This window comes from Pleurodeles waltl, chromosome 4_1 (assembly GCF_031143425.1).
Source record: "Pleurodeles waltl isolate 20211129_DDA chromosome 4_1, aPleWal1.hap1.20221129, whole genome shotgun sequence".
In the NCBI taxonomy this organism is placed as follows: domain Eukaryota; kingdom Metazoa; phylum Chordata; class Amphibia; order Caudata; family Salamandridae; genus Pleurodeles; species Pleurodeles waltl.
Genome location: NC_090442.1, coordinates 918,802,137 through 918,823,366, shown reverse-complemented (window position 1 = coordinate 918,823,366; position 21,230 = coordinate 918,802,137).

The window sequence follows — 21,230 nt, the reverse complement described above, 5'->3', positions numbered from 1 at the left end:
TGGATGTCCTTCAAGTCCTCCCTGATCCCCAGGTACTTTCCCTCGTGCAGCTGCTGGGTCTCCTGCAACTTGTCCAGTATCTGGCTCATCGTCTCCTTGGAATGGTGGTATGCTCCCAGGATGTTGGTGAGTGCCTCCTGGAGAGTTGGTTCCCTGGGCCTGTCCTCCCCCTGTCGCACAGCAGTCCTCCCAGCTTCCCTGTTGTCCTGTGCCTCTGTCCCCTGAATCGTGTGCCCACTGCCGCTGACCCCAGGTCCCTGATTGTCCTGTGGTTGTGGGGTGGCCTGTGATCCCTGTAGTGGTGGACACACTGCTGATTGGCGTGTCCTGGGGACAGAGGTATGGGCCTGCTGGGTGGGTACTGTGCTGGTGTTTCCTGAGGGGGGAGGATCTGTGATGGTATGGGACTGTGCTTGGGTTACCGACTGTCCGGAGATCCCTGATGGGCCAGGTTGGTCATCCAGATCCAGACATCCAGAGCTGCTGCCATCACTGTGGGTGTCTTCTGGGGGTGGGCTGGAAGTTGCTGGCCCCTCCTCTCTGGTGACCTTGGGTGGGGGACCTGTGGGGACGTAAATGAAGTGTTATTTTTCTGTGTGTGTCATCTTGTGCATGGATGTGTTGCCCTGTATGGTTGTTATTGCCCTGACAGCTTTGCCTTGTGTGAGTAGTGATTTTCTGGGCTAGGTGATTCTCTCTAATGTGCATGCTTTAGTGATTGGTGTCCATGCAGGTCTGTGAGGGGTGTCCATGCATTGGTGTTGCATGCAGGGCTTGGTATTGGGATGAGTGGGTTGTGATGGTGGGGTATGTGGGAGGTGGTGGAGTGATGGTAGTGAGAGTAAGGGTGGGGGTTTGTGATGGCATGCAGGTAGGGGGGTGATAGTAATAGAAAGTTGACTTACAAGAGTCCAGTCACCCTCCTACTCCTGCCAGGCCCTCAGGATGCATGATTGCCAAGACTTGCTCCTCCCATGTTTTTAGTTGTGGGGGAGGAGGTGGGGGTCCACCGCCAGTACTCTGTACAGCTATTTGGTGTCTTGCTGCTGTGGAACGTACCTTCCCCCGTACGTAGTTCCACCTCTTCCTGATGCCATCCCTTGTTCTGGGGTACTGTCCCATGGCGTTGACCCTGTCCGCGATTCTCCGACATAGCTCCACCTTCCTAGCAATGGACGTCTGCTACACCTGTGATCCGATTAGCTGTGGCTCTACCCGGATGATTTCCTCCACCATAACACTTAGCTCCTCCTCAGAGAACCTGGGGTGTTGTTGCGGTGCCATGGGTGTATTGTGAGTGGTGTGGGTGAGGATGTGTGGGGTGCTGTGTTGGGGTGTGTGATGTAGGGTGTGTGGATGGTGTATAGGTGGTGGTGGTGTGTGTCTGTGGTCTTGTCTGTGGTCTTGCTGTCTCTCTTGTGGCACTTGTTTGTAATGGCAAAGGGTTGTGGGTAATGTGGGTGTGTGTTTTATAGTGGTGTGGGTGTGTGGGTGTGTGGGTGTGGTGTGTTTATCAGGTGTGTGTAGTTTGAATTGTCCAATGTGTTGTAATTTTGTTAGGTTGTGTGTATTTTGAGCACGGCGGTGTGCACCACCAATGGTTTAGCACCATTGAAGGTCCTCTGCGGTGATTCGTGGGTCATAATGCGGTGGGAGTAGTTCTGTTGGCGTAACGGTGTGGGTTTTGCTACCGCTAGTTTATCACTGACCTTTGGGCTGGCGGACTTGTGTGTGTGGCTGTATAGTGACGGATTGCTATGTGTGGGTCATAATATGGGTGGCGGTAATCTGCTGCGGCGGCGGTATGTTGGCGGCAGTCAGCATGGTGGTAAGTGGGATTTACCGCCAATGTCATAATGAGGGCCTATATCCCTACTCGAGGGGTCAGATCTCAAACCTCCAAGTGAATGGGGGACTAAGCACCTGTTAGGGGTACCCTATATCTCTAATATTCATCTAGTAACTGCAGGATCATTGCATGTTACTAACCCGTTGTGCTACTTAGTTGAAGCTGGAATTCTCCAAGCATGTTAATAATGTCCTATCCTTGAAAGGATGGCCCTTTTAAGATTTTGTATAAAAAGTTGTATTAATGTGTTCTACCCATGGAAGTGTGAAATGAATTGACTTTCATGTGTAAATTGTATTGATTTTGAAGAAGAATTTCAACATACATCATAATGATTGATTATTATATGTAAATGGAAAGTTAATACCCCTGTATAACCAACCAGCGGTAGTGAGTCGTATTTCAAAGTTGGAGGAGATGTATTAGTCAAGGTTTTGGGGGGCCACAGCAATCAGTGGGTTGAATTCGAACGCTGACTATTTACTCTGTGTGTGATCCGACTTGTAAATTTATTTTACATTTGTTGTTATTCTTCTTTACATATTCGTGGTGGACTATTGTGATCACTTCTTTTCAAAAGTCAGCTTTTCGGGTATATCGTGTTTGCTGTTGTTAAATAGTATTCAAATACTGCAAATAAAAGTATACACCTATACAGTTACAGTTATACAGAACATGAAATTTAGAAGCTCGAAAATGAAAAAATGTGTTTGCATTTTTTTAAAAAATTGAAGCGTAGAGAACATTTTTGCAACCAGGCTTGAACAAAGAATTTCTACTCCTCTTGAAATTTAAAAGGAAAAAGTGACCTTGCACATGTTTTTTAGCTGCAGTGCGCTGTCTTTGACAAATGACACTTGTAAATCAGTGCTAATGTGATGCATCCCAGCTGCCAGATAAAGTGGATGTTCTTCTGATGAGCTTTAATACAGTGCAGTTTAGCAGGGATATATATTTTTGGGTGATTAGACTTCATAAATCTTCTAAAACAGAGGACCTTCTTGCATAGCCACAGTTTAAAGATAAAACACCAATATAATTCAGTAACTTATTAACAACGGGGGAGCCAGCATCATCTTATTTTTAATTTATTTCCTTGCATCCATCCACCTCAGAGCCTCAGACCCCACATCTGCCTATCAACTCTATTACGTACATCATTTCGTTTTCACTATCAAGATTACTGTATCAGGTAATGAACTAGAAAGGTATTGTTTAAAACACAATGAAAGTGTTATAGGTTTTCTATATCTCTTTCAAAAATGCCAATCTATATTAGTCTTCTTGGAATCATCAATATCAATGTTGTTAGATGTAGCCGTTTTCACTGATATGAAGGCTTCTAAAATAATAGTCTTGAGGTACACAGAAAATGCTTAACTTTATACCCGTACCCTTTTGCCTACAAATGGATGTAGATTTGCAACTTTTGGCTAGCCTCAAAACATTCCAGTAGTGGATCAGTAGAGCTGCACCAGTTGCACATATTCCAGGCATAGGCTTGGAACAGTTATGGAACCTTTTGTTACTAGACAATTCCCCAATGATGCATTGGGGAAAGGCAACATAACTTTGAATTTGCATAATATGTCCTGGCTGTAAGCAACCAAGTAGACCAAAGAAGGTATTGTAAGTGTGCATAAACTGATGATTAAACATGCAACTAAAAAGTGCACTGAAATGATGGAGAACTTGGCCGTTCATGACCTGAATGTTGTTGCCCTGGGTGAAGGATGAAACTGAACTCTTTTAACCTGTTGAAAAAAATACATGATCCAATATGTTCTGAAGCAATGAGTAGGTGTTTAAAGCCATTGAGCTTTTATTTTTTCTCATAAAGCTAATCCCGAACATGACATTACAATACAATACATATACATAAAAGATACATTTAATGAACTTCTATACTTACAGAAATTACTTGAAATTGTTGAAGAAGACAATGCATACAAAGCAAAATGGTTAATTGTTGCCAATCGGTATGCAAACTTTGGGTGCGTTCTTCCTGCTATTGGACATTTCGCCGCCTGAACAGCAATGCCTAATTAAATATCACCAGTCGCGGCTCGCCAGGGCTACCGTGGGAGGGGCGGCACACGGGGAGGGTGCGGGGGGGAATGTTAATATATTTTTAAAATTAATAGAAAAAAAACAGACTTCAGCTCCTCCGTCTTGTCAGCAGGCAGGCACAGGCTCCTAGCCTGCCCTGTGGCCAGTTCTGAAGCTGCTCAGAGCAGCGTTAGGATTGGCTGGAAGTGCCCAGCAAGGGTGCTTGCAGGGTGACTGGGAGGCTGAGCCGTCTCTCTTCAGCCCGGCAACACGGTGCAGGGCTGGAGAGAGCACACTGCGCATGTGTGTTTAGCCGGCACGAGACGGCAGGCCAAACAAACATGCACACTGAGGGGAGTGCTGTGTGCACTCCCCTCACTGCTCGTCACCCCTATGGTCCCGCCCCTTTCACAACAAAAGGATAATAAACACAGTTTATCATCCTTTTGTTGTAAAAGGTTTGTAGCTTCTGCTAATGGTGGGTGGCGACGCGCCTCCGCCAAAGCTGAGGAGCTGTCACTGAATATCACTGCAATTGTAGGTGGCGAAAGGCCTATCAAAAGGTTGGGAATGGGGGCAGGGTTTAGAGGGGTGAGGCACCCCTGTTAAAAAAATAGAAAGCAGCAATCAATGCAAGACAAACCCCGGCGTTGAGAGAGAGTCGGTGTTTGCAGTGGAATACTCACAAATCTTAATTTTGTCAATCTGAAGCTGGGAGCACCATGTGTGGCAGAGCTTTGTAGTTAATAGTTATATTTCATGTACAAGTCAGGCCCCTTTGAAAGCATGAGAGCACTAACCCTTTAGAGTTTGTGCATGTCAGTCCTAGGCAGATGCACTGGAATAATGTGATTCTGCAGCTGTGGCGTTTTTGCATAATTATGAATTTGCCGCATTTGCCACATAATCCATCATCTGCTGCATAATGTTCTGATTTTAACAAAAAAAATGTGAAACAGATCAAAAGTTACTAAAAATGCTGTGATGCTTGCTGCTGTGCAGTAGGAGGTGATTGGCAAAGGTTGACTGTACACCTTACAGTTACATATTCCTGTATTTGGGTGTTAAACTAGTATTAATCAGATGAAAACGTCCAGACAATGTTAATGTGTAAAAATGACAAAATAATGAATTGATACTATCACAAAATGTGCTGCGTTATGCTGCATGTTTTGCATGTTCTTGCCGTATAATTTAGTAAACCAGGCTGCATAATATAGCCCTACCTTGCACACAATGCCAGTGAGTCTGGATTTAGGGAATTCTAATAAGAATTTAGCCAATATGATAACCATGAGGCTGATAACATAGATGTAGATATTAGGTAGGGACTAAAATGAATCTAAAGTAGGGATATGTGATGTAAAGTGTTCGAAGTATTTCTAATATTCATTCTATTCTATATAGTGATTCCTGAAATTACAATTTTTCTGCTACATAAGATTTATGAATGATTAATGCATGTGTAATGCTATGTGTATTTAACCATCAACTCCAATTTTGACCGTCGACCATGCTGTGTGAGTGATTTCATTTTGTGTTCTGCTACGGTTGTTAGGCAGCACATATGTTCTTTCACACAAAGCTTGTTTTCCACCCAGAACTTGTTTTTCTCTTCTCATACTGTGCTGGAACATATTATGGGGGATGCGGACTAGATACAAATGTACAAGGCTGAGAATGCTTTCATTAGAGGAATTTACAATTCTGCCTCATAAATAAGCATGGGGAGTCTGGCCAACTCTCTTGCATGTTTTGGATGCTGACAAAGTACAGCCAGCTTTTAATTTCATGACAGAGGGGAGGGGTTTTCTAGACATCTCTCCTTTAACTTGTTTTAAGGTATAAAAGCCAGAGAGACTTGGCATCAAGACATGAACTCACCTGTGGATCGTACACGCTGCCCAGGCTCTATTTGATCCCAATTTGGGGGACTCCTGCCTTTGCTGAGCCTGGGTTCCCCAGTCTGACTGGCGAGGATGATGAACCTACCCCCTATGGTTGCATATATATATATATATATAAATATATATTTATATATATGTCTATATATATATATCTATAGACATATGATAATGTTATGCCGGTGTTTCTTGGCTGCATCCACGTTAATGGGTTGGTGCGATAAGCGGAAGCCAGCCAACGCTTTACAAATGAGAAAAGGGAATCTGGCACCTCCGTCCCGGTACCTGATAAAAAACGCACTCCACAGGCTTGTGATCAGTGATAAGAAAAGTTTTTAATGGCAACTCATTTCGATCTACTAGAGATCTTACTCACAGCCAAACAGTGGAAATGGTACGCAGTACCGGAATGGAGGTGTCAGATTCCTTTTTCTCATATATACATATATATTTGTTTATGGAAAGTGGGATTATGCAAAAACTCTTTATGCAAGAAATTTCTATGAAAAAAAACTGTTTTGGAACAAAGTTTTATGCAAAACGTTTTTATGCTGTAAATCATTCCTTAAGAAATATGCATATCATTAGCATTTCAGGGGATAATATATGTGAACATTGTTGGATTCATATGATTAATTGTACAAAAATTGCACTTTATATCAGAGATTAAATCATCTTGATTATTTTTAGGGTTGGAGATCGACCAACATGCTTATTCAAAGATGGCCGCTGCCTTTATGAATACTAGCGTATAATGGAAACAGATGACGGCTCACTGGTGGCACATTTATAGTGGTGGTCTGTGAGGGGGTAAACATGTCTGGTTGAAGGCGTTTGCCGAAACGCATTGACATTTTTATTGGGTGATAGCGTTTTTCTTGTATATCGTGCTTAATAAAGCAGATGAATTTCTTGGAAACACTTTTTCCTTTTTTAATACGTCGATCGATGGTACGTTGTGATACGGTGCAGCTGGTCTGGTGAGCGGATTTCACCTTTCTGAAGCATATGAATCGCGTTTCCCCTGTACGCGTTACAGCTGGCACACCGAGGAGAGTGCGCATGGACTTACCTTACGGGTGGAACTAAGTTTTGTTGGAGCACGCAGCACTGCATCAAACTGTTGGGAACCATTGGAGTGCTACTGACTTACGGTAGGAGCTATTTTGTTTTCTGGGGGGTCGAAGGGTGCCCATAGTTCACAGAATCCCTACCTGCGGTAACAGGAGTTCTCTCCCTTTACCATTGATGCTGGTCCGGGCGGGGCCCATTTTCTTGACGGCCGAAGCCTGGCGTATCGATTAATATTGAACATTCATACGAATTGGCTTTGTGGTACCATCTTTTGGACTGATTGGCGTCTGCTTTACGGTATGAATGATAAGTGAAAACATACGCTGTCCCCTTCCCCTTCTTCCTTCGCTTCCTTTTCTTCTTGAAATTTCGTTTGGACATTAATCTGTTATCAACAGTTCAACACTTCTTTGGACTCCACTATATTCTCTGCATGTTTGATGCTCTCTAGTCAATACCATCTGTGCTACTGTATCACAAGAGGCACCATTAGAATATTTGGCAATATATAATTTTGTTAATGACATGGCTGAACGCAGGCTGCTATGGGAGCGGGCAGCAGCTGAACTCTTCAATGATACCAATCATGATCCTGATGCCATTAGACCCGCCACTACTAGATTACGCACTAGTGTTAACATCATTAAGGACTTGGAAAAAGCACGTATTTTGGAACTTAAAAAATGGTGGGAAGTGACATCATCAACTAAGTATATAGAAAATGATAGAGTACCAAGAGGGTTGCATATTCTGATATTACCAACCTTAGGGGATATGGATCCTGACCTGTTAGAAGAATGGAGAACTCACACTGCTGCATGCTCCCGCAAGCTAATGGGCACCCTCATTACGCAAGCCAAAAGACGCATGGAGGCACAAATGAACAACATAGAGATTTTGATTAAAGAACTGGAGGGCATTTCCAATCAGCAAGAAGTTCAATTGCTATTGGAGAAAATGGGAGAACGTACCAAAAAGAAGGAAGATGAACTAAAGACACGTAAGGCTCACAAATTTCACAGAGACAAATTGGATTATGAACATGGCAAAATGTATACTTTTGCACATAAATATGACACCTTGAGAACAAAGGACAAGTTGGACACTAGAGAGAATATAAATTTAACGCTCACAGATGTGAGTTCAGATCCAGGCTCCTCGGCTGATGAGGCACCACTCTACCAGTTGGATTTACAGGGGGAGATGCGATTGATGCAAATGGCCACACCATATTCAGGCAAAAGCAGAGGGCGAGGGCGTGGAGGCACAAGTCGAGGCGGGGTAAGAGGAAGAGGCAGAAAACATCAAGATTAAACCAGCCCATTCAATCAGAGAATTTGTCGAATGATTCTAACATTATTGTGAACATTTCAAATACTAGTCTCACACCAAATCAACAACGCATTTTGAATTTAGGACTGAGCTTCTGTCCAACAACAAAGTGGGATTATGTGAAAACACATATCGAACTATACAAATTTGTTCATAAATTACATCTAATGAAACACTTTTCTAGTAAAACCACTACATCTAGTGCAAATTTGGAAATTGTCAGTCCTGAATTGTCAGGTTTTACCATCGAGGATGCACCTGCCTTAGTCTCGATTAATGACTTAGCTGAAGAAACAGCAGAGAATCCTATGACATGCAATAAAGAACGCGTGGATGGAGAGATTCTTAAAATTATGGGCTTTACTACCAATCTGACTTGAAAGAGTATGTTGAGACCGTCTAGTAGATTCAATCCCCAATTACCCAGCGGTAATCTGATTGATGTATTTCATGAACTTAAAGTGGGTGATATAGATACATTTCGCACAAACTGTAAAATCGAGAACACTGGATCTAACAGAGATATCTCCAGTAATTTTACAACTAGAGATTGGAGGGATTTAAACTCCCTAAAAGCTAATAACTCCATTATTATTAAACCCTCTGACAAAGGTGGTAATATTGTCATTATGGATATGGATGATTACATACAGGAGGCGCAGCAACAACTAACCAACAAGAGTCACTATGAGAAGCTACGCACAAACCCAATTGGACAATGTCAGAAGACCTATCATGATTTGTTAGAACATTGGTTTTCCGACAATTTGATTGACCATAATGAATATCTTAATCTAAAAATTGTTTTTCCCAAAACTCCTTGCATCTACTTCCTGCCCAAAATCCATAAAAATGTACAACATCCTCCTGGGCGACCTATTGTGAGCATGACCTTGTCTCTTTTGGAAAACACTCCAAGATATTTGGACCTTTTCTTATGTCCATATGTAACTGAATTACCATCGTATCTGTGTGATACTAATGATTTCTTAGCCAAAATACACAATATTCTGTGGGCGAAAAGTTATTTGATGGTCACTATGGCCGTTGCTTCCATTTATACATAGATAAAGCACGAATATGGCATGGAAGCATGTAGATATTTTCTTAAAACACGTCCCTTAGAATTTCTACAACATAGTGAGAAGCTCATGTCTATGTTATCATTCTGTTTGACACATAATGTTTTTTTGTTCAATAATGAATATTATCTCCAAAAACAAGGTACAGCCATGGGTGCTTCCTTTGCTCCCACATATGCTAATCTCTATATGGGATGGTGGGGAGAAAGAGATAGCCTAGTCAGATGCATATGATACGTTCATGGCAAGGTAGTACTATGGGTACGCTATATTGATGACCTGTTTTTGATATAGGATGATCAAGAAGAATTGTTACATGTTACATTCAGGTTCTTAATAACAACAAGCTGAATATTCGTCTTGAGCGTTCTGGAGCAGAGAGTCCATCAGGTTTTTCGATGTCCAACTGCTTTTAAAAATGATAAATTGGAAACCACTGTATATCGCAAACCTACGGCATGCAATTCTATACTGCATGGCAACAGTGGTCATCCGAAAGCTCTGAAGTGGAGTATACCCTACAGTCAATTCCTGCGGGCGCGCAGGATATGTTCTGAAGATGATGGCTTTGGGGTAGTCATGGAAGATATGATCCAAAGATCTTTGAAGAGGGGTTATCCCCATAAAATTCTTGTTGATGTCTATAATAGGGCCAAAAATAAAAACAGAGATGAATTCCTGAAAATCTAGCTAAGTTGGACAGCCCTGACTCTGACCAATCTCCACCCAGACTGTTTCTGGAATTCAATCAGCAACACATGACCCTAAGAAATATTTTACAGCGCAATTGGCACATTTTACAACAGGATTCTGGAATCAAGGTCAAGATTGGTCAACATCCCCAACATCCCCAGATTACTTTTCGTAAGACCAATTCACTGGGAGACCATCTGACAAGAAGTCTATTTACAACCAAAGATAATAGGTCATGGTTGTCCAGGACAAGTGTAGGATTTTTCAAGTGTGGCCATTGCAAGGCCTGTAACTTTGTACGGAGTACACAAGAGTATCTCACATTTGATGGAAGAAAATGTGACATCAAAGAAAGAATCACATGTGATACTCAATATGTCATATATGTGATTGAATGTGGCTGCCATAAGAAATATGTTGGAAGCACCATTCATAAACTCAAAATAAGTTTTTTACAACATCTCAGAGCCATTAGGAATCAGGATAGAACCTATCCTTTGGCCAAACATTTTTGGGAGGTACATGGAGGTGATTACAGCAAGCTGAGTTTCTATGGCATTAAATCCATCACACTGGGCCCGAGAGCAGGCAATAGACTATCTGAATTAAGACAAACGGAATCAAAGATGATTCTTTTATTGTGATTTTACTGTGATATGTCATAAATGGACATGAAGTTCAGCTGTGGGTGTCAATACACCTGAACAATGGTGTATACTTATTCTGACTATTTGATTGCATTTCCATGTAAACATGCTACTCAGTTCCATATGATTAAGACACTAGACTTATTGATGTTGTACTATGGTGTTCCATCCCATATCCAAAGTGATAATGGATCACATTTTAAAGTTGGTGCAAGACTACTGTTCACAGCACAATATAGAGTTGATTTATCATATTCCATATTAGCCACAATCTGCAGGATTGTTTGAGAAAATTAATAGATTGTTGAAGTCTCAGTTGCGAAAATTATCCTAGGGTTCACTGAAAAATTGGAAAGATCTTTTACATGAAGCATACAACCATATGTAGCGACTAATACTATTATGTATTGGGAGACAAAGACGAGCTCTAGCTCCGTACCAAGCGACACCAGAATCTCCAGGTCTTGATTTGCATGTTCTGAACATGTACAGATTGAAGCCAAGAGATATGGTACTCATTGAAACAGGTGTTGGGATACAGATTCCCCCTGAGCATTTTGGATTGATTGCCCCTCGATTACAGCTGGTACTCAAGGGTATTCAGGTCTTAGGGGGGTAACCGATGCAGATTACCAAGGCAAAACCAAAGTAATATTAATGAACAGTGAAGACGTTGATTTGATAATACAACCTGGAAATCAAATTACCCAAATTATCAATATTCCAGTGTATGGAGGAGGAGTCACAAAGGGAACTGCCCCAGCACTTCTTACAGTGCGTGGGGAGGGAGGCTTTAGCTCCACTGACAAGAATCCCGGTGCTAAGGTGTGGGTAGAATCCCCAAGTCTTCCCCCTGGACCAGTAGAAATCATAGCCAAAGGAAAAGATAACAATCTGATAGACATGAAACCAGGACAAAAAAAATGGGAACATGTACCAGCTGATAAATGTTAATTGCGAGAATAATCATACTTGTCTCTTTTATAGATCATACTATGAGGTGACTTTGTGCTGACTGTGGTCGATGGAATATTTTCGGACATGTCTGAGTGGGTTCGGGAGGGACCGAAAGCCCCCAGCTCTGAAGTGACTAACCAACAGTGCCGATCAACACCTCTTCTGACCCAGCCAGAAAACATCTAGATCTACCTAGCACAAACTGTGCTTAACAGGTCGGATTTCTGCATGACGAATATGAAGAGCACCACTGATGTCATTTTCACCTGCCTAGTTGCCATACCGACTCCTGCCAGTGTTTTGCTGCCAATATTCAACAGTACCAACGCTGACAGGGTGGTGGAAGAAAGTGATGTATTAACTGACCTATCTCCCTATGAGTACTGTCAGTTTTGCCAAGAAACTACAGATGATAAATGGAACACCCTAACACACATTTCTGCTTACAATGTCACCTCAGGCGACGTTTGTTAAAATCAATCAGGTGACACCAAAAAGATCGGGAAGTGTGCTCAAATGCGACTCGAAGCGACAATGGTTCCCCCTCAAGAGATCCTATGGGAACAACAAGTGTTAGGTCAGAGACTAACTGACAAAACCTGCAAAAATTTAAATAATAGCACAACTTGCAAGAATACAGTATCTTTTGCTAGTCATAGTAAGCATGTCAAATTACCTGTTGGATGTTTATTTTCTTGTGGGAATATCACATATACCTATATCCCTGCAAATATCACTGAAGGACCGTGTGCATTCACGCGGTTGGGACTTATGATGTTTCCATTACATTCTGCATTACATACACGAAACACAAGGAAAACCATTCAACTTGGTGAAGATTGTGTCTCTGAAATAGCTCCTTTATCTAAAGCAGAATATCTAAGCTTAAGTCTTTCTATAGTAGGAGTAGCAGGGTTAGTTGTTTATAATACTCAGGTTATTAACAAACTAGCATGTTTAATTGTCAAAAATATTAATCATACATCCGTTGCTTTAGCTGAACTGTTACTAGACATACGTGGTACTAGAAAGGCTGCTCTTCAGAATTGAGCCGCCATTGATTATTTGCTTTTGAAACGCAATAAGGGATGCTCAGAATTTGAAGGAATGTGTTGTTTTAATTTGTCTTATATCGTCAGGTGAGTTCTGTTTATGTACTATCATTGTTCAATACTAGCGAACACTGTACGCCTTTGTGATGACTTTGTGTTGAGTTTACAATATGTATACCTATGTCAGGAAATGTCTACCTACACACTGTTAATACTCAATATCACCTCACGGACATAGTATGGTGGGCTTTACTTAACATTACCTTGAATATCTAAATATAAATACAGTGTTTTACTTACCCCTCCTGATCACTCCTCGTCTCCATCCACCTCTAAACATTTAAAGCTACTGTCCTACTTTACTGAGCATGTTCTCTTCCTCTTGTGACAGGTGTTGGGTCTTGACGCCTGGGTGCACTATGGATGTAAATAGCACATTTTTACACCAGCCACTTGTGCCTTTTTCCTTACCTCTCAGCCCAAGTTTTGGACCGCAGCTTTTTTTCTTTTACTGTTTTCATCCAGCATTCTTCATTCTGGCCCCCTATTGATGCACGTTGCCCTGCAGACTCAACTGCGATATTTTGGGATTTCTTTTCTTTAACTGTTTTTTTTGTGCTAAATTTCATCGGACTTTCTAATACTGACCAGTACGATCTAGTCTCTACTTGGACATTCGTTTTGACACCAATATGGCCCCAATGGTGCCCTCATTCAGTACCATGCCTTCCCTTTACACCATCCCTCTCTGTCAATTTGCCATGTTGGAACCTAATTAAGTCCTCTGGCTATCCGTCCGGCTTGTAGGTCGGACTCCATTTCCTGCATAGACTTGGTCGACATAGACCAGGTATTCCATACTACCCAATGTTATTTTGTGCCCTGTTCACCTCCCTTTTCATTAATACCCACCTCGTTCACCCTGCCACCTCATTTTATGTCACTCTCTTTGGTCCATTTTTGTGGACCATTTAGTCAGACGGTTTAGATTTTTTTGTACTCTTTACATCTAGTTGCCATGTAATTGTAATTTGGTAATTTATAAAGAGCATGGCTGCCCGAAGACTTCCCAGTGCTAATGCAGGTCCAAATTAAGCAGACAAAGCTGGAACCCTATAAAGGAAACAGGAAAGTCTTCAGCAGTTTACGGAAAGAGAGTTCAGAATCTTCTAAGCGAATTTCAGCTGGAAGGGAATTCCATAGCTGGGCTGCCCTAAAAGCAAAAGATCTACCTCCCCATTTTCCCTTCTTAACCCGAGGAGTATTGATCAGGGACGCAGAAGAGGATCTAAGTAGGCGTTGGGGAGTATACAGGGTTAATATTTGTCTAAGTAAGGCCGGACCTCTAATCTATGGAGAGCTCGGTGGACAAAACAAGCAGCTTAAAAGTTAACACGCTTTACAACAGGTAGCCAATGTAGAGAGGCTAGAGCAGGTTTTGCTGAAAAATGTCTGGGAGTGCCTATCAGAAGATGGGCGGACGCGTTCCGTACAACCTGCAACCTCTTCAGAACATATTTAGGGCAACTCATGAATAAAATATTTCCATAGTCCAGCCAAGATAGAACTAGTGCCTGAACAATAAGTCGTTTGGCTGAAAAGGGCAAAAATGTAAAGATTTTCCTACAGGTCCTCAAAATATAGAAACAAGAAGAAGCTAGTTTCTTTGCCTGGCATTCCATTGTAAGTTGTGTGTCCAACCAAAAACCTAGATTTTTAATAGTATCTTTAGGCGGGGGAGATTGTTTAGTCTTGCTGAGGCTAACATAGGGGACTGCATACGCGGAGAGTTCCCTATCAGCAAGACCTCTGTGTTTCATCATTTAATTTCAATTTGCTATCAGCCATCCAACCAGCAAATATCTGACAAGCATGAAGAGAGGACAGCAGATTCCGAATTACTGTCAGTAAAAAAAGAGAATACCAATTGAGCATTGTCAGCATAGGAAATGAGTGATAGCCCATAGGGTTCCACAAACTCTGCCAATGAGGACATATAAATGTTAAAAAGTGTAGGGCTCAGTGACGAGCCCTGTGGAACACCACATGTCAGGGGGAAGATATCTGAGTAATATGTCTGATCCAGGACTTGAAATGTCCTCTGATCAAGAAATGATGACCGCCATTTAAGGCAGATTCCTTCAAAGCCCGTTTGAGTGGTTCTACATAGAAGAGTTTTATAGTCCACAGTATCAAAGCAGCACTCAAATAAAGAAGAATGATGGCTGCATGTCCGCCTGCATCTAAACGGTGTCTAGTGTCTTCTGTGACAGCCAGAAGGGCAGATTCCGTGCTGTGGAGTGGCCTAAAACCCATTTGAGTATTATGAAGAAGATTGTGTTTCTCCAGAAGGCCTATTCACTGCCTCGTTGCATGCTGCACTGGGCCTACTGCTACAGGTCTCAGGAGCTTTCTGGCAGTACTCACCCACCGGCCCTTTTGTTTAGTCTGTCCTTTCTCTCTCAGCCAGGAGTACATTATTTGCTAATGTGCTTTCATTTATGTGGCAGTATTATCCGCCCCTTTCTGACTACACCTCATTTCTCCTAACCTGTTCTGACGCCAGTCTTTTCTTTTTTCTTTTTTACTCTCTTCGCCATAGGAACAAGACTTACAACGGTCTTGGTCAGCAGGGTTTACCCTTCACTTTGTTCATTTTACTATTGAATTACCTTATTTATTTCCCTACTTACTGTGTCATCGCACAAGTGAGTTCCCAATGCATAGTTTCGTCTCTTTTACACTCAACTTACCTATTATTCTGTGGGGCTTTTGATGAAAAAATATTTTTGTCAATTCCCTTCTTTTAACTGAAGTTTAGTTTCTTCCGAGCATGTCTACTTAAGGAGGCACTACCGTCCTACTACTACCCCTTCATACGCATTCATTTTGTTTTTCTGTTAATACGTGGTCTCCCACTAATTGGTCTAATCATGTTTGGGCTTTAAGAGCACATAATTCCCAATTCTCCTGTGATGGTGTTATGGTTTACTCACTTTGTAACAGATATCAGGACACTGCTATGTGGTGGGCACACTCTATGAGGTGGCTCTTGCTAACCTGCGCAGGTTAATCTGGTTAGATTGCCTTCTTTCAAGGCCACTTTGTGCAGATTTGCACGGGCACATCAACACCCGCCCTTCACTTAATTATGGACGCATGCCCCTTTTCAAGTGAATTCACACATGCAATCACTATGCTATCATCCTCTATTTTGATATATTGGACTGGCCAACTACATCTCTATGTATATTTTGCAGCCTTGAAAAAGTCACCTGTTGTGATGAAACACGTGTTAGCTGTATATATGGAACTATGCTCAACTGACTACATGGCTGTATTTCTGGAACAATGCTCAACCGATCTCTTTTGATTCCCTTGGCTACTAATTAAAGGAATCCACTACAACCAACTCAACTGGAAGACATCTTTATTATGAACATTGTTTTGAGTGCTGCGGCATCTGTGCTAAATCTATTGAAAACTATCCGGCTCAACACTTTCGTCCTTTTGGTTGCTCATCCTGAGTCTGTGTACCTACCAAAGAAATCACCTCTGTTCCCTGTGATACCTCCTCAACTCAGTCCACCTTGCACTTTATGCTGCCTTGCACATTGTTTATCATTTCCATTGCCCATCTTGCACTCTTCCAAGAACACAAACTGCAGACCTGCCTTGTTTAACTTTATTTGGTGGTAGCAAATTTTATTCATCACTCTATTAAAATTAGAAGCACTTTGTGATGGGAGAGCGAGGTGGCCCATGTATTTATTAGATGATGTTTCTTAAAGATGCTGAATTCGGCTAGTATTCAGATGTCCTGCCAGAAGTAGGAACATGTTGTTTAGTTTGTTTTTATCAGCTAACTTCGCATAGTGGAGATGTTTATCAATGATGATTTTATGTTTATATTACGACTGGTGCTGTGTTTGAATTGTTTTATGTATCTTTCATGGTAATAAAGAATATTTGAGTGATTGAGTGACATAAATGATGATGACTGAAATTAACATTTACAACATGGAGACAGAATAATCACAGTGCTTATTGAGGCAGACTATAAGATTAATTTTAGGAACTCCAAAATATGCATTTTGAAGGTAATATTTTAAGATATAAATTTTCCAATGAGGGAGAAGACTTGCAGCTAGGTTGTTGGAAAAATGTGTGGGCACGTAACCCTCCCTTTACTCTTAGGAAACTACTAATGTAAATATGTAAATTTTGCACTTGTATAGCGCACTACTCACCCGTTAGGGTCTCAAGGCGCTGTACTCATACCACTATGGAACCCCTCCTGGCTTTTCCCTGTGAGGTGCCCCCAGGGTGAAGCCAGGCATCCAAGCGCAGTTGGGGCCCGTTGTGGAGATTAAGCAAGCTATTGCCCAGAGTTGCAGAGTGGGACCCATTAATTAGATTAGGCACCGAGGAAAGAATTATCTGGTCCGAGGGAATTGAGCCCAAGACCTGCCGAAGCGGGACTTGAACCTTGGTCTTGAGCCAGATCTCTGCTTCAGGGTCTGCCACTCTAACCATTGTGCCACACTTCTCCACTGGGATGCTTGAATTTTGGCAGACCATATTTGAAACACTATGCAGAAAGTATGAAACCCTTGTATCAATTAACACTCCTACAATTACTAGAAAAAACTGGAAGAATGAACATACACACATTTTAGAGAAACAAGCTCACAACGGCACATCTGTAAATTTAAGAAAGTCCATTTTATTTAGTAATCAGTAGGGACACAATCAGTCAGGACATACTTATAGGTCATTTAATGAAGGAAAAACTATATTCAATGCCTGCAAATTACACTTTTATACAACAGCGAAAAGCAATTTGCTCCGATTGAAAAAATACTCACTATAGTGTGCACTGCAATCATTAAAGAATGATACCTAGCCCAAAGAAAGAAATTCATTGTGTTAACAACCATACCTTTCTTGGAAACTGAAATAAATGCAAACATGCCAAATTCCCATGCATTAAAGTTGTATTGAGTGCAGAAGACCGCTAGTCAGTCTCACACGGATGTTACATTTGAATATTACCCTACATTAAGAACATAGGAGTTCTTGTAGTATCAAAAGATAATACCAAACACGGTCTAGAAAATAACTGCACTAATATGTTTGTCCTTTCATGGTCTCTAGAAGATCACCTTGTCCCATTCCTGTTTTAATATAGTAGCTCTTGTTCACCTATGGGCAAAATAAAGGCTGCAGAGGCTCTGATCAGGAAAATACCAAAAGTTCAAAGCTCTCCAGGCCAGATGCAGCTGTCTCTCACAAAAGCTCCCCAAGGCTAAAGGACACCCACAGTGTAATAATGAAGATGAAACTGCAATTTGATGAGTAGGTTCTTTTAATAGGAGTATCTTATCCACAAACAACGAAGACACCATTTGACAGCCAGCTCTTCCTAAGCTCCCCTAGAACCTCGATCTCCAACACTCTAATCTGATGTCATACATGACATCAGCCTCAGGAATGAGATCCCTCACATTCTACCATTTACCACATAAAGCTTGATTGAGGAAGTTAAATAGTTTTAGGGGAGGGCCAAATCAAATCCTCAGCCACAAGGAAAATGCCCTGGTAAGATCGCTCCTTTGTTTGCCATCAAGTCAAAAGGTCTTGTGGATCAAACCTTAGGTGAAGCTTCCAGCTTGGACATAGCTGCAAAAAGTGTGGCGGAGGAGGACTCAGACATGCTTGCTTCAGCCCACGACCCTTTGCTTCCACTGAAGCCTGTAGTCATTATAACTAACAGATTTGCACCCCCTTGCAGACATTGTGGAGGATGATGCCCAAGATGGGACACCACAATGGGCAAATTCCTGGAGAAATTTGGGTGACGCTAATTTCATGAGGGCCTGCAGGGCAGGTGCAAATATGCCTCCCATTAAGATATGCACAGAAGTAGTTTACCAGATGCTGTTATTCACTCTGACCCATGGTCTGTGGGCCTGTAATGGCCGCACCAAATCAGATCTTCAGGCGCACATACCAGTAGGATAGATTACATTCTTGTATCCCTGCCTCTGTGGAGATCAGTGGTATATATGAAGATTATCTTAAGGAAAGATAGTGATCACAACGCTATCCACTGTACGATGGCCAATACTATGCTACATTAGAAACCCAATCCCCTATCTCGTAGTTTTGACATCAGTCTTGCTAACAACAAACGAGACATGAAATGGTCCCAAATTGTTGCCCAGCCCGAGATATTAGATAATAATATGAGGCTTTTCTGTCTGTCTTGGAGGACATAGATAAACTTCCCAATCCGTCAGTAAGAAACCAGGATATCCTTGTCATCCATGGGATTTGTACTCCTTGATCAGCGACCACCTCCAGAATGTACGTAGGAGAGTTAGTTCTAATTGTACTCCCAATGACATCTGGTTTAACAAAGATGGTAGAATAGCAAAAAGGGTTCTATTGACAGCCCTAAGAAGTGGAAATGGTGAACTGATCAAGGATAGCCAGACGAGGTGTAAAGAGATGCAGCAGAAGGTGTCAGGTTAGTCTTAATTTTTCTGCATGAGTGATTGTGAGAAAGTAGCCTCTTTCTAGCCTTGTTACCCCCACTTTTGGCCTGTTTGTGAGTGTATGTCAGGGTGTTTTCACTGTCTCACTGGGATCCTGCTAGACCGGGGCCCAGTGCTCATAGTGAAAACCATATGTTTTCAGTATGTTTGTTATGTGTCACTGGGACCCTGCTAGTCAGGACCCCAGTGCTCATAAGTTTGTGGCCTATATGTATGTGTTCCCTGTGTAGTGCCTAACTGTCTCACTGAGGCTCTGCTAACCAGAACCTCAGTGGTTATGCTCTCTCATTTCTTTCAAAATTGTCACTAACAGGCTAGTGACCAATTTTACCAATTTACATTGGCTTACTGGAACACCCTTATAATTCCCTAGTATATGGTACTGAGGTACCCAGGGTATTGGGGTTCCAGGAGATCCCTATGGGCTGCAGCATTTCTTTTGCCACCCATAGGGAGCTCTGACAATTCTTACACAGGCCTGCCACTGCAGCCTGAGTGAAATAACGTCCACGTTATTTCACAGCCATTTACCACTGCACTTAAGTAACTTATAAGTCACCTATATGTCTAACCTTTACCTGGTAAAGGTTAGGTGCAAAGTTACTTAGTGTGAGGGCACCCTGGCACTAGCCAAGGTGCCCCCACATTGTTCAGAGCCAATTCCCTGAACTTTGTGAGTGCGGGGACACCATTACACACGTGCACTACATATAGGTCACTACCTATATGTAGCTTCACAATGGTAACTCCGAATATGGCCATGTAACATGTCTATGATCATGGAATTGCCCCCTCTATGCCATCCTGGCATAGTTGGCACAATCCCATGATCCCAGTGGTCTGTAGCACAGACCCTGGTACTGCCAAACTGCCCTTCCTGGGGTTTCACTGCAGCTGCTGCTGCTGCCAACCCCTCAGAAAGGCATCTGCCCTCCTGGGGTCCAGCCAGGCCTGGCCCAGGATGGCAGAACAAAGAACTTCCTCTGAGAGAGGGTGTGACACCCTCTTCCTTTGGAAAATGGTGTGAAGGCAGGGGAGGAGTAGCCTCCCCCAGCCTCTGGAAATGCTTTGTTGGGCACAGAGGTGCCCAATTCTGCATAAGCCAGTCTACACCGGTTCAGGGGACCCCTTAGCCCTGCTCTGGCGCGAAACTGGACAAAGGAAAGGGGAGTGACCACTCCCCTGACCTGCACCTCCCCTGGGAGGTGTCCAGAGCTCGTCCAGTGTGCTCCAGACCTCTGCCATCTTGGAAACAGAGGTGCTGCTGGCACACTGGACTGCTCTGAGTGGCCAGTGCCACCAGGTGACGTCAGAGACTCCTTGTGATAGGCTCCTTCAGGCGTTGCTAGACTATCCTCTCTCCTAGGTAGCCAAACCCTCTTTTCTGGCTATTTAGGGTCTCTGTCTCTGGGGAAACTTCAGATAACGAATGCAAGAGCTCATCCGAGTTCCTCTGCATCCCTCTCTTCACCTTCTGCCAAGGAATCGACTGCTGACCGCGCTGGAAGCCTGCAAACCTGCAACATAGTAGCAAAGACGACTACTGCAACTCTGTAACGCTGATCCTGCCGCCTTCTCGACTGTTTTCCTGCTTGTGCATGCTGTGGGGGTAGTCTGCCTCCTCTCTGCACCAGAAGCTCCGAAGAAATCTCCTGTGGGTCGACGGAATCTTCCCCCTGCAACCGCAGGCACCAAAAAGCTGCATTACCGGTCCCTTGGGTCTCCTCTCAGCACGACGAGCGAGGTCCCTCGAATCCAGCGACTCTGTCCAAGTGACCCCCACAGTCCAGTGACTCTTCAGTCCAAGTTTGGTGGAGGTAAGTCCTTGCCTCACCTCGCTGGGCTGCATTGCTGGGAACCGCGACTTTTGCAGCTACTCCGGCCCCTGTGCACTTCCAGCAGAAATCCTTTGTGCACAGCCAAGCCTGGGTCCACGGCACTCTAACCTGCATTGCACGACTTTCTAAGTTGGTCTCCGGCGACGTGGGACTCCTTTGTGAAACTTCGGCGAGCACCGTTTCATGCATCCTC